This window comes from Zonotrichia albicollis, chromosome 3 (genome assembly GCF_047830755.1).
Source record: "Zonotrichia albicollis isolate bZonAlb1 chromosome 3, bZonAlb1.hap1, whole genome shotgun sequence".
Classification (NCBI taxonomy): domain Eukaryota; kingdom Metazoa; phylum Chordata; class Aves; order Passeriformes; family Passerellidae; genus Zonotrichia; species Zonotrichia albicollis.
Window position 1 is genome coordinate 89014789 of NC_133821.1, and position 12352 is coordinate 89027140.

The window sequence follows — 12352 nt, forward strand, 5'->3', positions numbered from 1 at the left end:
AAATGGCTAGCCAATAAGGGCTAAATAAAGAATTCTGCTCAGTGTTATTAATGAGTGTCCTCTTACATTGGACATCTAAACTTTATTGCTGAAAGAGGAGCAGAGACTAGTCCCAGGATATTCACCAGTCTAGGGTCTAGATCCTGGCCTACAATATTCAGAAAATCAGAATTACAGCCTAGATCAGGTCAGGGGCCCAGACTCACATCCCGCCAGTTTGTTGAAAGCAGCTTCTGGGATACAGCTACAGACAAATCTCATCGCTCTGGGGAATCGCCATGTCTTCTGCCCCTCTGGCAGGTGCCTCCAGGGCTGTCCTGACCCCTTGTACTGTGAGATTGCTAGGATGAATCTGTCTAGCCTCAATTTCCAGCTCTAAAGTTCCTGTTAATAATTTCTCTGCAGAATAGTCCCTTTCTTTTAGATAATTCTGCCACATCTGGGCATCGTACCTTCATCTAATCAAGCTGTCCCTTCTCTCAGCCTTTTCTTTAAGTAGCTGAGAAGAGTGAGCTCTTTCTCTATGGAAAAAAAAAAAAAACAAAACCAAAAAAAACCCACCAAAAACAAAGAAAAACACTAATTGTGACTCTCTTTGAAAACTTCTGGAAGGTTCTATGATTCCCAGACTTTTTCACATTAGTAATGGATACAATATTCTGGTAAAATGTTACCAGCTCTGTGTGCAGAAAAATGTTCACTTCCTAATTTTTAGATATCACCATTCAGGCACCCAAGAATTGCATTAGGCTTTTACCTTCCACACAGTAGCTGAGAGCACATTCAGAGATGATTATTGGTGATAATTGCATTCACTTTAACTGGAGATCTGTCTATTGTATGTTATACTAGTGTATTTTCCTACCATTATTTCTGTTGGTTCCTTGCTTTTAAAAAATATTGTGTCTACACTGAGTTTGCTTCTATTCCTTACAAGTTCTGAATTCCCAATCAGATGAAGCAAATATATAATATAGGGTTCAATATTTTGTATTATCATAAATACACAGTCCAGTACTTCTGGTACAAACCTGTTCTATAAGATTTTCTCAGATTTTTCTTTCAGAGTGCTAGTGGGGTCAGTATTTTCAGAGATAATTTTAAGTTATGCATCAGTGTGTGAATCAAAACAAATCAGATCTAATTCAAATCATCTCCACTAATTTAGAGGGGCTTTACATATAGGATGAAACAGACGGATTTTTCAGAACTCCACATCTGCAACAGTATATACACAAAATAGTGTACTGCCCACTGAAATACCTCAAATCACTTGGCAGGCTTCACCCAAAGTTTTGCACAGTATGCTTGTTATTATCATTCTGTAATTAATGAGGTAATTTTATTAGTATTAATTTTTTCTGTAAGGCTTACTCAGGTTACTGGGACCTGATTTTCAAATACATGAGAAAGGAGCTGTGTATAGATTTAAACCTACTCATCTTTGGTAAACATTTAACAAGAACATGATGTCTCCTTCAGCCTGTTAAGTCTTTAAAAAACAATAATTGTGAAACCTGAATCCTGTGTTCTCTCCCTCTTCCTTCACCCTATTTATAAGAGAGATACAGAATATACCTAGCATACTGTGGTATGGATACTAGCCCTGTTTTAAAGACACATTAGAGAAACCACCAGCTATTTTTGTTTGAAATGAACATAAAATTGCTTTAATTTTTGTAGAAAAAATGTTTAATTCTAGACTTGGGGTAAGCAGTAAAGACATCTTTTAAAAATTTCTTCATTTTTCATAATGTCCTTTATGCAAAGGTCTATGTAGCAGCCTTGCATCTTCTATATACAGCAATGTGTTGAGGTTAGTGGATGTGATTTGAGATTATTCAAGGGCACAACGGGTTTTGTGTGCAAGTATGGCAAATAAATGAATTAGTTCAATCTAATAAGTATTATGTAATTACACTAGCAACTGGTGCAAATTCTATATACCCTATCAGAGGCAGAATAGTTGCATTCTAAACAGCTATCTTAATAATTTAAAACTAGTTGAAAATGGGAACTTATATCATTTGCCACTGAACAAGGCTGTGATTTTTTTTTTTTTTCAGCCTTATATGTCAAGACCAGATTTGGAACTCAACAAGTAATCCAGCCATTTTGGATCAGATCCAAAATGTTTTACATATTCAGAAAATCCTATGGATAAAAGTATAGTTCAAACATATCATGTGATACCATGTAATAAAGAGCCATGTTAAGAAAGAGTAGGTAATTTTAAATAGACAACATAAGCTAGAGAGTAATTTTTGCCTCCTATTAAATTTCAGAAACCAACCCATGGAACTCTGTTTTGGAAGAGTTGAATGAGTTTCAATTCTCAGTAGTATCATGTTAACAGAAAAATCCTTGGCAAGTTTGGACTTGCTTTGGCAGAAAAAAATAGCATCACTCCAAATGCACAGACCTGACTGACAATGCTGAGTCCCAGCAAATTCTTTACCATAATTAATACTGTTAAGTGACGTGGTGCTGACTGATTAATGCTCTAGAGCTCTCTCCAACTGCACCACAGAGGTGACATTTCTGAAGAGGGGAACATCAATACTCAAGAAAATGCTGTTATGTGAAGTTATTTTATAGAAATTGCATTTATAGAAGCATAGAAGAGTCTGGGTTAGAAGGACCTTTGGAAAGTCATCTAGCCCAAACCCCTGTCAGATCTTCAAACAAATCAGGTAGCTCAGAGCCCCGTCCAACCTGACCTTGAATGTGTTTGCAGCAGAGTGCTCAGATGTTTTTGTGTGCAGTAGCCTTTTAAGTGTTTGCATATACAGCCTTTAAAAATTTATAGTATATGTTTAAGTGTTCATTTTCATATATAGGCACACTGAGGTACTGATCTTTGCAACAGGTTGCAGAAGATGTTAAAAAAGAGACTGGAACCCACATTGCCTGCCACCTGTTCACCAGCCACTCTGTCATGAAAACTTTCTTTCTGATTCCCAGGAGGGGAACTGAAGTTCAATTATATTAGTAGACTAGAAGTCAGATTTTTTTTTTCATTTTCATCTTTTTAAAATTTAAATGATAGCATGTTGTCATTCAAGAATTCAATCACTCTACTTTTACAGCACTATCACTATTGTATGCTGCCTCATTATACTAAGGCCAAGTCTCCTGTATACATTTCTCTTCTTTATTTTCAGTGCCACATGAGCTATACACACCCTAATGTTTCCTACCAGAAGTATTTTTTTTCTCTACTTTTAATCATTAGAGCAATTTTAGAAGTTGTCTGCTTTTTCTTTGTCTCTATTTTTTTCCTATATCCACACAAATATTATTTAGCTTGTAAATCCTTTAGGACTTCATGCTTATTTTAACCTTATTTATATTTAATAATAATAATAAGGTTAATTAATATTAACCTTATTATTATTGCTATTTCCGATACCAGAAATAACAAATAATAATAGCAGAATAGCCAATTTAGACACACTGGCAGTAGAAGAATCCTTCCTTTCTTTTTTGTTTACACTGTGTTTTACTTTATTAAAAAAGTAGATTTCTATTTTTGTGATTCTGCTATGCGAACTTGTTGGAGCTTTTGAAATCTTCTTTCAAACATAAAAAGGCAAGTCTTCCATCAACAGGACAGGCAATGTTCTGACACACTGTTCTGCTGTTCTGAATGTTCTTAAAAACATCAGGCAACATCCAGGTGTGTTTCAGGGAGAGATGTAGGAGTGTGGTTTTTCTTGACAGAGTGACAAAACTATCTTTTGTTTCTTTAAAAAGAAAGAAGTTCAGAAGTTTCTTTCTTCGATTAAAAGAAAAGACACCTCATAGGACTTAGGAGACTTCATTTCAAACTTAAGGATAGCTAATTAGATAGAAGTTAAAAAGTCTGACTTAAGCAATTTAGTAGAAAAAGAGCCACCAAAACTTATATTAAGGAAACTTTCCTGTCTGACCATTCAAGAGCCACTCTTGTCAGTCACTCTCACACCACCTGAGCTGGGACTGAGGCCCCTTTCAGCTGCACCCCCACACTCACACACCCAAGGTCCTCTCAGCAGATTAACCCCAGGTTTCCCATAGCAGAGGCTCAGAATTTGGATCCTTAAAATAACTTAATCTTGCTACAACAGCTGGAACAGGGACCCCAAACAAAGGAAACCTTGGACTTTCATGTCCCAAAGTCCCAGCATGCAAAAGTCCATAGTCCTCAGCCCCTGCTGCATCTCCAAGTGTCCAGGGCCATTGTCAAGCTACAGATCCTCATGCCCTTTGTTGTGTGAAGGATCAGCAGCTCCCAGCCTTTGGCATGGGGCTCCCACAGCCCAGAGCTCAACCTGCAGCTTGCACTGCAGCTGCTCATGGAGCTGCCTGCACAGAATGCAGTCCTCAACACTAAATATAAAGAACCCCGTTGAACCCACAATCAAATTTCATTCCCATATTTAAAAATCTGAATTTGACCTTGATGAGTTGGAAAACTGCCCTGTGTCACAATGGGACAGGATCCAGCTATTAGAATTGAACATCCTATAATTTCTGTCCTTCTACTTTAAAGTCCTGACAATTCTCTTAACACTTCTATCTAATATTCTTAGATAATATGTGTAAAAACTTCCTCTGGAAGGGCAAGAAGTTCCCTAAGTACTATGGCTGTAACATAAATCTGAGAAAGATAGCTGAAGAATATATAGCTTACCTATTTTTTAAATATTCCACATTAATGGACAATGGGTAGTGGTAATAAAACGACTTGCAAAAAATATTATGACCCTGAAGAGGAAAGTGTTACAAATCATTGCTTTATTCTTTCCCCTTTGTTTGCTTTAGTGATTCTTGAAATTCCAGAACTCTGCTCAGGTTTGTAACTGGCAGAACTATGCAGTTCACAGTAAGAACATTTTGCATGAATACCCAACCTCAGTCCGGTCCACCAGCATGATCTAACCAGTTTAGTCCTTTCCCAAAAAAAAAAAAAGGGGGGAGAATGAAGTGAAACTAACAACAGACTCAAGCTTAAATTTGGTTTGAGCTTTTAGTCAGGCTGATGGTTAAGCAGTGGTAATAGGGAAGGGCAGGGAAGATATTGGGAATGAGAAGATAATGGAAATGAGGCCAAGGATATCATGCTCAAATGGCAGCAAAATGTGGATGTCTGGTGAATTCAAGAGAACTGCTTTCCCTGCCACAAAGCAGAAAATAAAATCAGTCTTCCACAAAATCACAGCCATGAGAGCAAGGTTATAATTTGTCTCTTCAAAGAGAATTTTTGCTCACTCTTTACATGACTGCGGAAAGAAGAATGTCAGTCTTATTTACACAAACCAGGATAAATATTTATGAAGGGTTTTGACTCTCAAGTTTCGTGACATACAGCATGCTAAGCTAATCCCATGTTCAGAAAAGCTGACACCTTCCTCTGGAATATCTAGCACGGATCCTTGTTATTGCACAAGAGTGAATAACAATGATCATTGATCTGATTCATGGCAAACATTTCTGTGGCTTCAGTGGATCATGTGAATGCAAAGAAAGAAAGAGGTTCAGAGATATAAAAAATGCATTATTATAGCAGAAAAGGAGATAAACTCTCTATCCTGAATACTGGAAATCAAGCCTGTTCAATGATCCAATTTTCCACTTTGCTTTTAAAACACAAGTAGCTTTAAATTCAAGTATACATCAACATGACTGCTGTTGCCAACATAGCTGATGAGGAAATGCTGTGAGATTTCTGACAACATCCAAGTAGAATAACAATAACTTCAGAGTTGGGCTTGAAATAAAGTGAAAGAAATAAATAAAATAAAGTTTGAAATAAAGTGCAGCAGAGGACATTCTGTGAGAGTTCTTCCTCTCCTTTCTTTGTGTGAAAGTATTCCTAAAAACAGCATGAATATTCACAAGAGATGACTACCATCAGCCACACTGGGCTTCAGCCAGAGGTCTTTTATTAACAAAGTGACACTTGTGATTTCTACCTCCTATGCTCGAAAAGGTGTTACAAATCCTGGATCTTGTCCTCAGAAAAAACAGTTGCAGCATCTGCTACTTGTCCAATTACTGTGAATATTGTGTCTTTTTGACTGCATTTGCAATGAACTTCTGACAGGAATTATCTTAATACTGTAAAAATATAAAATTAATTATTATATTAATAATTATTTAAAATCAATAATTAGTAATTAATAAAATTATCTTAATGCTGATAAAAATAATATAAAGAGACAATTTTCCCTTATGTGACACAGCTGGATTTTTTTTTTTGTTTGCTCCTTTACAATGTTCTTCACTCTGGATCCTTTCACTGTATCCTGAACTTATTGCAATACAAAACTAACAAAAAGAACAAGATATTTGCAGTGACCCAAGACAACTATTCATTGTTTCAATTACTTTGGTGGAGAAATAGTAATAGAATAGTGAATAAGAACATCTGGAGCAGTTTTGGACCAAATTTCCAAATTACTGCAGAATTTGACCTGTGTATAACAAACTTGCCTCTGTCCCTTATATTTCAAACAGGAGTTATGCCAGATCTCTGGGAAGGTGAGACAATCCATCTTAACAGGACTAATCCAGTGGGAAATAAAGGATTACTTTAATCAGTTTAGGTTATCAGGAGACTTTATAATAAAAGATGCACTTTCGTGATTATACATCCTTGTCAGAAATACCAGGAGAGTGAGTTTTGTGTGGCTTGCATATCTGCTTTAAGGCTGCTGTGACAGCAAAACTTGGCAGAATTAAATATGAATTTTTGCATGTGGTTTCTATAAATCCAACATTTTCCACTTTATAATCCAGAAAAGATGATTGAGCAGATGGTAATGCAAGCCACTGGATTTATGCAATTTTTTCTAAAATTGGGAATTTTCACTCTCAAGAACAGCTTATGTATGAGGGCCTGAAAAGGCTGAATACTAATTTTTTTGGCAGAGCACCATGCTCACATAACCTAGGTACACAAATAGTAGCTATAAATAAGTTCACTGTAGGAGGTACAGAAAACAAATTCTTTCTGTGTCAATGAATTATCTCTCGGTCAACTTCAGATATGCATATTTGTGTGCAATATTTTAATCAATTAAAACAAAGTAATAATGGATTTATGTAATCTAAATAAAATATGTTAAAACCAAAAAAATCTATGGAGCAGGATGCATGAAGCATGAGCAGGGACATAATAATGAATGCATTTTTATTTTAAGAATTCTTCTCAGGAGCTGTTGTAATCAGTGACTCAATGCATAACTTATTAATAATGCTTCATAAGACTCTCTTTCAGCAGGTTTTCAACTTTCCTACTGAGGCCCCATGTGAACTAAAAACAAAGCCATGCATTTTATTATTGCTCTGTTATTCTTGCAAGATTTCCCTGAAGACTGAAGTCTCTCTGCTCTGCCTGGGAACCATGCACAGACCAAGGAGGTCCCACAATATTTTCAGGGACTGTGCTTTCACTGTTACCAGATTATCCTTTTCGTCACAGGATTTTTTCCTGGGTATATGCCATGCTTATTCAAGATTTCCAGTCAAAAATATTACTGTATTAACCTCATCATAAGACCACGGAAGGATAATCCATCTCCTACTATCAGGCACGGCAGTATTGATGCTGGGGCATGTGCTTGTGCTCAGGGACTTCTGTAGTCAGCAGGAAGTGAGAGGATCTTCCTGGAAGCAATTCTGCCAATTAAAGGACAGCAATACCTTTCAGCAGCGCCTTTCACTCATGTTCTTACACAGAATCCCTGGATCACTGGGTGCCCCATCAGCACCTATGTTTTAACATGTCTGTCACATGTCCTGTGCCGAGTTCTTGCTGCGGATGGACTGCTGTGCCCTGTGAGAGTTAACCAGCATTTGCACAGACACACTGGGCTGTGAAGAGAGTACTTAGGACCAGCGTCCTAGACTGAAAAATCCTCCAGCAGGGATTGTCTTTATTTGCAGCTCATACAGAGCTGAGCACATTTTTTGGCTCTTTACACTGAGCAATAACTCTTAATAACAGCACTGTCTGCAGGCCAGAAATGCTCTGATTCATCTCAGCTTGTAATTCTGAAGTCTGTATTAATGTTTCTCCATCAGATTTTTTTCTGAATGGATCCTACATACTTTCATACCAATCAGGGTGTGATTTTTATTCCTTTTTTTTTAATTGTGCTTTCCAACCTCCGCTACCCTTTATAAACGCTTTCTAAATTTCCCATTTCCTGCTTGATGCTGCAAAACCCCAGTGCACTAAAATGCCCACTAGCCTTGGAATGCATCCTGGTAGCGCTGCTCAGCATAAATCCTTGCAGAGCACTCTCTGGACTCCAGCAGTCTCCTGAAGATTGCTGACAATTGCAAGAGCTTTGTGATTCACTTCTGCCATTCTCATCAATTTCCCTGAAGAATCATTAAGGATCTTGTATGGGTAGAGTATTATAACTTCACAATCATGGGCAGGTAATTTAAATGGAGGGCACAGCTCTTTCCTTTGCCATCAAAAACATGTCTGTTGCCTATTACCTCTGAAAGTCCCCCCCTCCCCTCCAGCCTTTGCTCAGAGAGTCCACATTTATGATCCATAGCAGATGGAAGAAAATGATTAAACTTTCACATAAGGACCAGATCCTGCAGTCCTAGCTCCTTTCTTATTCTGGCAGATTTCCCATTGATTTCAGTGCCAGAGTAATAAACATAGAAGGACAGCTGGATCTGTAGCAAAGATATTATTGTCAGCTTCCTCTATATTTCTCAGAATATTTTTCACAGACTGATTACTGAGATGTAGGGAAGTGTATTTTTCCTACCCGATGTCTTATTTGTTTTCACTATGTCTAATGAGATTCCACTGTGTCAAAGTAATGCATTTTAAATTTAAAATTCAAATTGAAATTCATAATTTCTACATTGCAAAAGGTGCAACACCATCCAAAAGACTTGACATTGATCTGGAACAGGTCAAACTATTTCCTGGGGATTATCTGTGGGAGATTCTTTAACTATTTTGTCCTTCTGTTTCAAGATATTTTTTGAATATCTGGGTAAAATATCTGGGTAAAACTTTGAGTGCAGCAAGCAGCATTGTGAATGCCATGAAGCATATCTAGATCACTTTGGGCACCATTAGAATGTAGTTTACATTAAAGAATAGTTAGAATGAATCATTCCACATGGACTTGCCTGCTTTGTTTCCAGAATTTAGTACACAATTCAAGTGAGTCACTATTTTAACATTGTATACCTTTCCTGTTTATAAGCAGTAGTGAGAACAATCTGGAAATTATTTCAGAAGGCATTTTCATTTCTGCAGATATTACTCCCAGACTTTATTTTGTACAACATTCACTCTCCTTACACTGCAGATGGTTTGGAGAATTGGCTTTTCTTTTACATTTCATTCTAAACTCTTGGGGACAGATCTCTTGTTAAATTTCTTCATGCAAATAAGAAATGACAATATATCCATAAACAAATGTGCATTTGCTATGTATAAATCACCAAAATTCTAATAAAATCAGAAGAGGGGGGATCCCATGATTAGGTCATTTGGGTAGAGCCTCCTCTATTCATATGTTTCCTGCATGAGTTTGAAAATGTAAACTTTGTCCTCCCTCTCTTTTACTTACTTAATTGAAGTTCCTAATTTTTTAGGCTTTTTGTTATCAATGGAGAAAAATAGGCACCTCCAATGTGCCTGCCCATTATCTTTATTCACCCTTGAGATAGGATGGGATTGAAGAGGACTGAGCTGTTTGATTTGAATAGGTGTCTAGCAGATTTTGTAAGCCTGGTCATTATTTTCTCTGTCCCTTCTTCAGTTTTAAAATGGATATAATTTTAAAACTCTCCCAAGATTATCTTGGTGCTGACATCTAAAGAAATTATTATATGTGGACTGAAACCAGTAAAGTGTGGGAAGACCAGTCACCAGCTTCTTAACACTGTTCTGAAGACTGGCAAAACACAGGATTTCAACATAGATGTAGTCATGGCAAGAATTTAGCATCCACATTTTGAGAGCATGGAAAGATCTAGCAAAATAAAATCTACCGTGACCAGTCTGGACACAACTGTTGTGGATTGGATGTAAATGAAATAGCTTAAGTTGGACTGAGGTCCAAGCATTTCTCCAAGAGGCAAAATAAGAGGATTAGGTCACTGTAACAGTCTCAGTGCTCTTCACAATGTAATTTTATTCTGCTCTAAAGCCAAACTTTCCCTCATAGTTGGTTTTTTGAGTTTGTTTTTCGGTTTTGGTTTTTCTTTTGTAAAATCACTGAACTGATTTCACAATCAGAAGTACATGGAGTCTTTCCACATGCTCATGGTGTTATTCAATGTTATGATTCACCATTTGTATATAGTTTCATGTGTACTTATGGTTTCCACCACAGTGTGTGCAGATGCACTCTCTGGTCTGCAGTTTTCCAAATTACAGACCTCTGAAATCCAGAGGTATTTCATTCCCTATAGCATAAAAATGCTTGTGAGTTATAGAAATAAGAGGGAATAACAACAAGGAAGTTGGATTAATATCAGTATAAATAGCAGATAAATAGTGAGTGGGTCAAAGAAATTTAGCAAAGATTACTAATTTGGAATAAAATAGTGAGATGAAACTAACTAAAAGATAATCTAAGTTGCTAACCTGGGAATTTTCCTAACAGTGGGCTTTGTTACGCTAGAAATAATCTCCTGGAGGAGCCAGTGGAAACATTACCAGATAAATCAATTTGGAATAAAGTGGAAAAGTCTTGAGTACAGGGAGAAATCTTCCACTAGAAATGAGCGAGTACGTTTACCTTCTTTCTTCACTGTGAAACTGATGGATATCTGAGCAGTAGGAAAAAATATAAACTATGAGGTAAAGATACAGGTTTGATTCCCAGGCTTTCTACAGATTTTCTGTGAGAACTTGACTAAATCACTAAAGTTCTCATTTAGAGCTGACTGGGAAACGAATTTCACTACTATGTAGAATGTCAAGGTTCAGGGAGGAAAAAAAAGAAAAAGTTGTCCTTAACCAGGATGAACTTTGGCATATTGCAGCGCAATGAAATTCTGTGGGAATAAGAAATGCAGTGACCTCCCATTCCCTTGCTACTGCTCCGCTCCCTGACTGTTCACGTGGCAACCAGCTGGAGCCGGAGCTCTGAGGCATCCTTCCAGCAGGTGCACTTGTGCTTGCAATGTTTCCTCTATTGCAATCTGGTTCAAGCACAAATAAAAACACATACCCCCAGGGTTAGCTGCTCCGCCCAGGCTCTGCTTGCTCTGCAACAGCTCCTCTGACTTTCCAGTATATTTGGCTGGCACAGAACAAGCTCTTCCCAATTACTGCCTCTGGGAGGGCCACTTCAGTGAAGACTGAAGTCTGGTTTGAGCTTTGTTGGCTGCTGAGAGAGGAGAGAGAGCCTTTACATTTGCAGCTTTGCTCCCTTCTGACTTTGTGCCCCTGGGAAATCTGTATCCACAGCAGCTGCCAGGATAAGGGTAACTGCAGTGTTGAAACTCTCTCCCTGAGCTCCTTCGTGGAAAAACCATGGAGTTGTCATATAAAAAACCCATGCCGTGATCTGGTAATGAAGATCCAACACTTTTCCCTATTACTTGCGCTGTCACAGTTGCTGAGTTTCACTGCCTTATGGGCAATCTGTGAAATGAATGCCTCTTGCAGTGTGCAGTCACTTGCACAACAAACAGACACTAAACATTTCACTGCCTCAGGCAACCAGCGTTTGACTGATAGTGTGAACTGGCTCTGCCTGCTTCTGCCTCCATTTGCTGTTCCAGGCTCTTCAGGTTCCTTGTTCTCTGCTCTGGTGGCGTCTGAGATGTCTCTCAGCAGACAGTCCAGGATGAAGCAGGTGTGAGAAAGAGGAACAAAGAAACTGATAGTTCTCAGAATTAGATTAACTCTCCAGCCTCCTGCTAGACAATGGCATTTTTGGACATACAATTTGCTTTCACTGGCCTGTGCTCATTTGCAGGCAACCCACAATGGGAGCACCACTGACAGAGAATGTGCCTCTGGAACAGGGATTATTTTACAACCTGAAAATGGCACAGATCTGTTCAGCTGTCAATACTAAGTCAAATGACTTCCTTGGCTTAACACAGCTATATTGTTATACTGAAAAGTTTCTTTAAGATGATCCCTTTCAACTGGAAATAAGTAAGATGTGAAGAGATCCATAGTAGGCTGTATAATGTAATCCTCTGCTTACTACCCACAAGATTTTAATAATAGTTGTGCTCCAAATTCTCATCAGAGAATTCTCATCACCTCTCAAAGAGGTGATTGCATTATGGGATTTGTTCCAATGATGTAAGGACAGTCTTGGTGTCCATCTAAGTAGGCAGGAAGAAGAATGGAAGT

General features: G+C 37.9%; 1 long non-coding RNA gene across 4 annotated transcripts in view; it reads right to left on the minus strand.

Annotated features, from left to right (window-relative positions):
* The window catches only part of LOC141728593 (uncharacterized), a 75273-nt gene that overhangs the window by 13489 nt on the left and 49432 nt on the right, over positions 1 to 12352 (minus strand). The gene's annotated exons all lie outside the window — the stretch shown is intronic.